The 11,196-nt window shown below is 38.7% G+C and overlaps 1 long non-coding RNA gene across 2 annotated transcripts; it reads right to left on the bottom strand.

Moving 5' to 3' along the window:
* Positions 1-6,694: 6,694 nt before the first annotated feature.
* LOC117340917 lies at positions 6,695-8,874 on the bottom strand. Of its 2 annotated transcripts, none has more exons than XR_004535509.1 (4): positions 8,612-8,874; positions 8,014-8,378; positions 7,713-7,811; positions 6,695-6,966 (listed from the first exon to the last, which is right to left on the bottom strand). It is a non-coding gene; the product is annotated as an uncharacterized LOC117340917 (long non-coding RNA). The 2 variants fall into 2 exon arrangements; XR_004535508.1 differs by having other exon boundaries at positions 7,713-7,791; positions 8,612-8,868.
* Between the last annotated feature and the right edge of the window lie 2,322 nt (positions 8,875-11,196).

Below are 11,196 nucleotides of genomic sequence, written 5' to 3'. Positions count from 1 at the left end.
TCGTCATACAGATATGATAACTCATTCCTGACATGTTACACCACTCGAACCCACAACAATTGGTGTCAGAAGTGGGATTTCATATACCTGAACCCTGGGAAATCGAGTGAGATGTGATAGATTTTGTATACGTTTTTGTGGGAATCATTGTTTAGTTTTACCATTAACTTTTTGCAGTATGCACATTTTTGATGTTTCCCGGCTTTGTACAGTTCTGTTTCCGGTTGAAATGTCCTTTTGTGACCATTGTAATTATTTTGTATGATTTTTCAGTTTTGATTTTTTGAGAATAATGCAGATTGTACAAATTCTTTTGTGTACACATAGGACCTATACCTGATCAGTTTACATGTGGTTCGGTACGTGAGCTGTTTTCACTGGATAATCGCTCGTTGGTATTAGCCTATGCCTTGTCACTTGTTTGAATTGAATGGTCACTTTATTATTCATTTCATTGTACAGTTTACCTGTGTCATTTAGTGTACATATTTTATACATTTTCCAAAAGAACTTCTTGTTTCAGCTAGCTTTATTGTCGACTCGGATGCTTCGAATCGCTAACGCTAGTTGTCTACTGAAGTTGCTTTTTTGTGAATATTAACTTCATTACATTGGATTATTTAATCCATTTTTGTCACACAGGTATTCTAAACATTTTTTCTGTGTTTTTTTAAAAATTATTTTGTACGCTTTGCTGTGTCAGCTTATTTTTGTATGATACATTCGCCTGCATTTTTTTAGACGGGGAGGAGGCTGATACTATATTGTATCCATAAATCAAATACACTTAAATTGTGTTCACGGACGGAACGAGGCGCCATATTTGAATTCCATACATGTTTAGCTTTTGTTTATATGGTTAGGTGGGTTAATCTCATCAGCCGTTATGCAAAGGTAGTATGATTATATGTGACTTTGTGCCAAGCAATAACTTTTGACGTTGTTTTCCCGTACTTAAATTTGTTCATATCAAGACACATCATCGGATATCATACAATGTCGGATTTTCTTACGTGTGTAGTTTTCCGATACCTGTGCTTGTATTGTAAATTGTTGGTCTTTTTTCATTATTGTAATCGGATACTGTGTAATGTCGGATACTCTGACGTGCATGGCTATCTGAATTTTCCCCATTTGTTGTAAATATTTGTAATCAGATATTGTGCAATGTCGGATACTCTTGTGTACATATTTATCTGAGTTCTTAGACTACTGTAAATGTTCATTGTTGTCTGTAGTATAATAACTTGGTACGCTGATTATCGTTGTAAATATGCATTCGTTAAGTTATGATGAGCTTGTGACTATATGTAGAAAAGAGCTGTACCTTGTTTAAAAAGGTTCTAGTGAATCGCTTCATGATTACGCTGATAGGATCACAAATTTAGCTACAGCTGTATATTGGAAGTGTGGGGAGGATACCATCAAACGTACAGCTATAGACATGTTCCTCAAAACTTAGCCCGAGTTTTCTCTGGCCCTGTCACCATGTCTGGTGTAGGGCCAGAGCGCACTACTATATGAAAACGTGGAATTATCCGACACCGTTTGGTGTCGCTAAGAATTTGATGCAAAAACAATAAAATCGGGTGTGACATAACACCTACCTTACATATATGGATAAATGAGATATTTATGTACCCCAAAACACCCATTTAGTCTCATATAGGTGTTTTATTCCGTCCGTATAGACCCTCGCTTTACGCTAGTCAAAATTTCATACTTGACTCGACGCCATATTGCTAACTATGTAGGTCGCGGTCCGCCTAATTACCCTAATCTGTGCGCGATGGAGCGAAAAGAAAAAAAAATACAACATTTATTTTTATATATTTTACCGCTTATAATTTATAAATAATGATTTTTTTAATGGAATATAACATCTTTTGGGAAATAATCAACTCAGTTTTCATAATTTAAACTTTGTAAGAAGAAAAACACAATAAATCATATGTGGTCTTTTCGGTCCATTGCGTTCCGATTTGGGTGGTTAGTCGTACTGTCACTTACAAAATGGCGGGTCAACAGTATGAAATTTTGACTAGCGTAAAGCGAGGGCCTGTACGGACGGAATAAAACACCTATATGAGACTAAATGGGTGTTTTGGGGTACATAAATATCTCATTTATCCATATATGTAAGGTAGGTGTTATGTCACACCCGATTTTATTGTTTTTGCATCAAATTCTTAGCGACACCAAACGGTGTCGGATAATTCCACGTTTTCATATAGTAGTGCGCTCTGGCCCTACACCAGACATGGTGACAGGGCCAGAGAAAACTCGGGCTACTCAAAACTGTGATGGAAGAGGACGACTACTATACGGTTGTAGACAACGAATTGGCCAAATCAATAGAAGATGTCATTACAATTGCTAAAGAGTATAAGTTATTGAGAGAAAGTCAACAAACTGGGACAGGCAGCGAGAGCGAGAAAGACACCAAAGGGGAACACGAAGATGAGTTTGTTGAAGCGAGGGTTCAAATGGAGGATGAGTCTGTTCGGACACGGAGCAACATACAGAGTATCGAAAGCGCTTTCGACAATGGTATAAAAGCAAAAGAAAAAAAAGAGGAGAAGAAGAGTCCACAGAAAAAAGAAGATCCAGATGAATTTGCCAAGTAACCTGTGTGATGTACGCCAAACTCGACATGATTATCGTCAAAAGCGGCAACAACATCTAACTCATCAACATCTACATCAGCATCATTCTCCTGTTCAAAGAAGTAGCCGAAAGTCTTATGCTAATACCAGCTCCTTTCCTCTACCACCACCGCCATATATCCCTCATCAAGGTGTACCGGGCTTTCCACCTCGCCCACTTTCATCGCCACCTCCATATGTTCCCTATCAAGTATATGTACCAACCACACTGCCTCCTCCACCAATGCCAATTCTATACTTTCCAGTAGTACCCGCCAAGTACAATGGTGACAATGCAGTACACAACTGTGTACTAGGTTTCAAAAATATGGTTGCGGGAACTTGCTGTACATAGTCCCGGTTTTAGAAAATCTGATATTTTAGTTCACATTTGCAAATGTTGTATTTTTAGATACAAGTACTGTGATCAAGTTCAAGTTTTAGAACAAACATATATTTTGTAGGTTTGACAACATTACTTGGACTATTCTGTTACTAGCTATTTTTAAGAGTGTAGCTGTGATGAATCATAGTTTTTATATGTATACACTTTAAAAATGACACGATGTTATCAACTGCTCTGGTCACCTCCTCAGAGTGCAAATATACTTTACCATGTAGTACTGTAGCTTTATTGTATGGAATTCATGCTGACCTTTTGTCTTTTATAACGTATCGCGCTCTTAGTAAACGGGGAGGAATGTTGTGAAACAGCATTGTATTTTACGTACGGTTCCGAGGATTCCGGGTAGTTATCCTCCGGAAGGCCTCGTGCCTTTATATTACCTATGTTTTAGCCCTCAGTTATCGGTTAGACCTCGGAGCAATACAGACGTTTATTCCTGTCGTTGCTGTTCTGTCTGACAATATCGTCATACAGATACGATAACTCAATCCTGCCATGTTACACCACTCGATTTCACAACACTTTCTTAAATTTCATATTAATTTGTCTGCTGGATATTATTTGCCACTATCGTACATGTATTTTAATTTTTACGTGTAGTATTTTGATGTATTTTCGATGTGTAGAACGTTGTTTAATTTGAGTCTCGTGTGCCGGTGTCATGTCGGAAGTCAGGTTGTTGCTTGAAGGAATTATTCCATTTTGAGAGCACTCGCGGAGTGTCTAGAGAATATTTCCGCCTCTCGGGCTGTTTCTATACCGGTAAGGGTATGAACACTACGCGACAACGAAACGTCGAGAAAAGTCGCTTCATTGGGCTAACAACCTCAATATGCTTCTCAAGGGACGAGCTTTGAACTTGTTTCGTGTTTACTGATTGGAACAGCTATTTGACTACGATATACCGAAGGCGGCGCTTCTCAAGGGATTTTAAACGACAGAGACGACGGTTGTGGAAAAAACGTTTTTAAGACAGGCAGGCCAGAGACTAGCAAAACTTTCAGCCCAGATTTCAGTAAGATTGAAGAGTTATTTTGTAAGAAAGCTTGAGATGGGTGGTACTGATAATAATATTGGTGCACTCAAGGACTTCATGCTTAGAGATCAACTTCTAAAACTTGTGTTAAGAAACTTAAACTGATATTTTTTTTTTAAGACCGTATCCCTTCATCGATTGAGGAAATGTCAAAACTAGCCGACCAGTGCATGGTGGTTTAGAGGCGTCTATGGATCAAATGACTGGCGGGGTGCGATCATGTACTTTTGTAGATAACAGCTATTTACAAATACCTACTGCTTACGTAATTGCGGATACACAATATTACGTTGGACCTGTGGTTGCCTGGTGCACATAAACTCCAGTTTACGGCCTTATCCTTGGTAATATAAGCACCAGATCCCTGTTGGAATCAGAGGAGGGATGATATAATGACTGTCAAGACCAGAGCTCAGACGAAAGACCTTACCGCGCCTTGCAGATGCTAACTACTCTGAACGAGGTTCAAGTGTCAGACGACAGCTCAACAGGAAGACGATAGTCTTGATAAAGTCAGATACATTGTTTCAAATGACGAGGTCAAATAATGGCTCGATGATCAACGGTCTTCAAGCATCACGGCCAGATATATCGAGTATCAAAGCCTAGCAGTAACAAACGAGAGGATGTACCGACAAAATATCGTGAAAATGTACCTGGTTTGGCTCATAAATTAATGATGGCAGGTTATCTGGGGACAAGGAGGATCAGCGACAAAATCAGTTTTATTGGCCTAGGGTAAACACCGACGTAACCAAGTTTTGTCGGTTTTAGGATGTCTGCCAGAGGACGTTCCCGAAGGGACGCGTCTCAATTGTACCTCAAGGAACTAACGTCATAGGACCCCTTTTGGTACAGGACCCCTTTTGGTACAAAATAAAGAAAAAACGCTCCAAAATGCTCGCACGTATATTCTGTCGGTTTATGCTGTTGTGACGTCATAATGTAAATAAAAACGTACATATTCAACGTGGTTTTTGTGGCGTGCAGCGATCAAGGTTTTCTTGCAGAACATATTGAAATGGATAAGTTGTGAGAAAATGACAACAGAGTGTGTGTGTGTGTGTGTGTGTGTGTGTGGGGGGGGGGGGGGGGGGGGGGGGGGGGGGGGGGATAATTCGACGTTTTAAATTCCCTTAACATGCGTTGTACGACTCAACAGACATTTCAGATTATTTCTAGTAATCTCAGAATTCTTCGTTACCAATCTTTTGCACAACCAACATGTCATATCGTAGTAATAGTATTTTTAAGACCTGCACATCAAAATTCGTACTTGCCGCTCCGCCATTGCTGTATAACACTGTTATTGCGCATGTCGGAAGGAGATCACTAAAAGACGAGAGCAGGTGCTCTTACACTGTATTCCGGATTTCACAGGATGCGTTTAGGAGTTACCTCCCTTCGCTCACCAAATAGGACTATGTATAATGTCTGTGTGAAACCAGCAAAGTGAACGATAAAAAAAGGTTTTAACATCTAGGGCCCGGTGATGATTTGTCATATTATTTTTAGTTGCATTGTCATGCTTAATTCTAAATACGATGGTGTATGCGATATTTTTAAAAACGAAAATAATTAGAGACCACACATGCTTAAAAGATTAGTGTAGCTATATATAGGTCTAGTTGAATTCAGGTGTTTTGTTACCTTTATATCAACTGCAATATCTCCCAAGGTTAATGTTTGAGGGTAATATCTGAAATCGTAGCTAAACACACAATTTTAACAGATTTTATGTTATTTGAACTTCAGATCCGTTCATGAGAAATCAAGTGTCCCATATCTTCACAGGTTTAAAACAAAATCTTATCCTCATTTCCCTCAATAATTTGAGATTTTATCTATTGATGCAATGAAAAGCGCCGATACAAAACTTAAAGTTTGGTATGAGCTATTTAACTTGAAGTTATTTTGATGTGTAATTCGGCCACCAGAGTTTTATTTTTTATGGTCAACCGAATTCCATTACCAGATTACATATCAAGCCATATCATGTTTCTTGCATGATCAGAAATGTTCAGCTTAATTTTATTGGTGATTTAAATATTGTAATTAATACTGTGTAAAATACTGCAAAAACCAGGTTAACCAAACTTCAAAATGACTGCATAATACATGATTTGATAATGGATATGACCAAAATTCAGTAACTACTGTTCATGTTAGACAGGTGACCGTTTATGCAAGGTTCATTAAATAAAGTATTTTACATTGGGACAAAGACGGACTGGTCGCATAATAAAGGTGACCGCTTATTCCAGGTGACCGTTCAAGCAGGTTTGACTGTATTATGTGATATTTATCTTGATTTTCTATTACAAATACAACAAAATAAAAACATCCAACAGATATTTTTTAATGAATAAATAAAACATTTATTAATTGCAGCAAAATATAAAAAATATAACTAAAGGGACTTTGCTCATGCCTTGGCAGATACTAAAAAAGGAACACCGATCAGAAGAGCAGCAGCGAAACATGATGTACCTCACATGACTGCGGAGATATGCCAGAAATCTGAACAAAGGGGGACAACCTCACGTTGTTCTAACCCCTGAGGAAGAGAAACATCTTGTCATATAAATATTGCGAAGAGAGGTCCTTACCACTTTCTCGAAAAATGATTAAAATGTTCATATCTCAAATAATAACGAAGTCAGGAAGGAAAAGTGTAATTGGGCTAACTGGTCCATCAAATAAATGGATGAGGAAATGTTTCCGCAGAAATCCAAGGCTGCACATGAGGAAGCCTCAGACCATTGATGGTGGACGGGCAAGGATGGCCAACCCCAATGTTATGGCACAGTACTTCACATTATTGAAGGAGACTGTACATAGACTTGGTAAGACTTCTCTCCTCCTTTTCCATATATTGCCTGAGAAAAAAAAGAAATACAAATTTGAAGTTCTATCTAATATTTTTTTTTTATTAAATACAAGTTTCATTCAAGAGTCAATCATATAAAAAAAGGCTTCCACAACCATTACAAAACAATATGAACTTTAAAAACCTTAAAGGCTTTCAAATAAAAAAAGATATACAGGGATGTGCTTATTGACAAAACATCATTATACATTTATTTCAGGAATTGAGGACAAACCCCATCTCATATATAACATGGATGAGACAGGTTTCGGAAAGGGGTCAGTGGCACAAGATAAAGTATGTGTTACAAGTAGAGGTGCCTACACGAAACAAGTCACAACAACTAACCATACAACACAACTAACCTTACAACACAACTAACCATACAACACAACTAACCATACAACACAACTAACCATACAACACAACTAACCATACAACACAACTAACCATACAACACAACTAGCCATACAACACAACTAACCATACAACACAACTAGCCATACAACACAACTAACCATACAACACAACTAACCATACAACACAACTAACCATACAACACAACTAACCATACAACACAACTAACCATACAACACAACTAACCATACAACACAACTAACCATACAACACAACTAACCATACAACACAACTAACCATACAACACAACTAGCCATACAACACAACTAACCATACAACACAACTAACCATACAACACAACTAGCCATACAACACAACTAACCATACAACACAACTAACCATACAACAGCTACAATTTGTGTGTCCGCTGATGGGAGACTTCCTTCATAATCTTCGAAAAGTCGTTTCCTGGTGGGACCTACAGAGATGGTATGTGTACTGACAACATTGAAAACTTCATTTTAGAATATAATTTTACAAATGCAAGTACATCCATTCTTTTAGCTTGACATAGTTCTTAAAACAAATTATGGGTTTTTCAAATCACTTTTTGATTAATCATTATTTTGGTTTTAATTTTTAAATTTTGTTTATTGACTTTCTTTGAAAAAAAATTACTGCTTCAATTTAAATTACTTACATTTTTGTTTATTCACAGGAATACCTCAAGAATGGCTTTTCGGAACTTCCACAAATGGGTATATGGATGCTGATTTGTTTGAGAAGTGGTTTGACAAGGTATTCCTGAAACACGCATCCAAGCAGAGACCCTTACTACTGATCACAGATAACCACGAGAGTCATCTTTCACTTAACACCATTGAGCAGGGTCGAGTTGTTGTGCCTGCCTCCACACACAACACACATATTGCAGCCGCTGGATGTGGCCTTATTCCGGCCACTCAAAAAAAACAGTTTTCTGATTTGTCAGTCAGTTTGGGATATGCAAATCCTCATTTGATGATTGGAAAGGGGAGGTAACCTTCAAAAATCTGTGTGAAATGCCTGAAATGAAATTAAAGTAATTTAAAGACAAATCCATAAAAAATAAAATAAAAATATAATTGCATCGAAAACACAGAGGAAATATATGTAGAAACAAGCGTGATCTCTATATTCTAAAATGTTATTTCCATTAGGCCTTTCAGATAATACATGTGTTCTTGTCCAAATGTCAGACAGACAGAAAAATTAGCAAGGGAGAGATTTTTTTCTTTTTCTTTCTTATTAATTTTTACCCAATTTCCAGGTTTTCACAGGTCCTGCATTCAGCAGTTGATAGGGTATTCAGCCCACATAATATCAAAACTGTATTCAGGAAATGTGGGATCGTCCCCTTGGATGCAAATGCCATTGACAAAACCAGACTCACAGCCTCAGAAGCTGATTACAACTTGCCCATACCAGGACCAGGGGGAGACAATCCCTGTAATCATGATCCTCTTTGCCATACATGTGGTCAGTTTGTACGAGGACATCCCTTAGTAACTGGAGGCTTGATCCCACAAGAATTGACAGACATTTTTGTCCCAATCATTGGATCCTCATTGTGTTATGCTTTTTGTTAACATATCATTTTAAAACGTGATACCATATCACCTGTTTAACCAGCTGCTGACCATGGTAGCACTTACACTTTAATTATGCCACGATACCGTGAGGCGCTAGATCTGAAAGGAATAGAGACCGAATGAGGGGCAGAGGCGCTAGTTGATGTATAGAGCAGGAATTCTGCGGGACGTTTCGACAGACCAAGGCGGCCAATTTACATCGGAACTGATGCATGAAATGGGCCAACGTTTATCATTTCGTCAGTTGATAACCACTCCGTATAACCAAATGCGCAACGGACTTAGTGCATTGGAACAGATGCTCAATATCATGTGCGCTGAGAGACCCAAAGACTAGGACAAGTACTTCAATGCTTTAATCTCTTCTTATTGAGAGGTTCCACTGTTAAGTCTTGAGTTTTCGACTTTTGAACTGCTGTCTGGCAGAACGATACACGGTTCAATGATCTTGTGAGAGCTTTGGGGCAAAACGTTCCCGATACTGATATCAGTAATGACATGGTTGAGGAGAAATAGTACAACCGGGAAACAAAAGATGTAGTATTGGACGGAAGGAACTTATTCTTCTAACTACGAAAAGATATTGATGCAATAAAAAGGGTCCTTCACCATTTGTCATCGTCAAAAAGGGATGTATGGAATCACTTATGCATCTATCATCGTCAAGTCAGGGGAGTTACTATTTTCGATGCCGAACCAGTGCTCGATTGGAACGATGGGAAGGCCATAGGTATTTTCTCGTCTTGACCTGAGCAAGGGGCATTTGTAACTGGCAATTGCAGTATCATCTAAACCCAAGACTGCATTCACTCCACCAGAATCATCTAAACCCAAGACTGCATTCACTCCACCAGAATCATCTAAACCCAAGACTGCATTCACTCCACCAGAATCATCTAAACCCAAGACTGCATTCACTCCACCAGAATGCATCGAACCCAAGACTGCATTCACTCCACCAGAATCATCTAAACCCAAGACTGCATTCACTCCACAGAATCATCTAAACCCCAGACTGCATTCACTCCACCAGACTGCATTCCTCCACAAATCATTACCCAAACTGCATTCCTCCACATCATCCACCAGAACAAGACTGCATTCACTCCACCAGAATCATCTAAACCCAAGACTGCATTCACTCCACCAGAATCATCTAAACCCAAGACTGCATTCACTCCACCAGAATCATCTAAACCCAAGACTGCATTCACTCCACCAGAATCATCTAAACTCAAGACTGCATTCACTCCACCAGAATCATCTAAACCCAAGACTGCATTCACTCCACCAGAATCATCTAAACCCAAGACTGCATTCACTCCACCAGAATCATCTAAACCCAAGACTGCATTCACTCCACCAGAATCATCTAAACCCAAGACTGCATTCACTCCACCAGAATCATCGAATCCCAAGACTGCATTCACTCCACCAGAATCATCTAAACCCAAGACTGCATTCACTCCACCAGAATCATCTAAACCCAAGACTGCATTCACTCCACCAGAATCATCTAAACCCAAGACTGCATTCACTCCACCAGTTGCTCCTGTTCACGGCCTTGAGGTTTGGTTAATGACCAGATAACATCTTGTTGCCTGGTGAGGAAGCTTCTCTATGAAATGTCAAATATAAAGAGTTTTATTGAAGATATCATCATTTATACACAGACATGGCAACACAACGAGCAAATTCTTCGTGAGCTGTTGGAGTGATCCCGGGGAGCTGGAATCCCTGCAAAACAATCAGAATGTGCTTTAGGATATCGTAGATTGGATTGTTTAGGTCATGCTTTAGGATATCGTAGATTGGATTGTTTAGGTCATGCTTTAGGATATCGTAGATTGGATTGTTTAGGTCATGCTTTAGGATATCGTAGATCGGATTGTTTAGGTCATGCTTTAGGATATCGTAGATTGGATTGTTTAGGTCATGCTTTAGGATATCGTAGATTGGATTGTTTAGGTCATGCTTTAGGATATCGTAGATCGGATTGTTTAGGTCATGCTTTAGGATATCGTAGATCGGATTGTTTAGGTCATGCTTTAGGATATCGTAGATCGGATTGTTTAGGTCATGCTTTAGGATATCGTAGATTGGATTGTTAGGTCATGCTTTAGGATATCGTAGATCGGATTGTTTAGGTCATGCTTTAGGATATCGTAGATTGGATTGTTTAGGTCATGCTTTAGGATATCGTAGATCTGGATTGTTTAGGTCATGCTTTAGGATATCGTAGATTGGATTGT

Source organism: Pecten maximus, chromosome 2 (assembly GCF_902652985.1).
Source record: "Pecten maximus chromosome 2, xPecMax1.1, whole genome shotgun sequence".
Taxonomy (NCBI): domain Eukaryota; kingdom Metazoa; phylum Mollusca; class Bivalvia; order Pectinida; family Pectinidae; genus Pecten; species Pecten maximus.
This window is presented reverse-complemented; position numbering and strand designations above follow the sequence as displayed.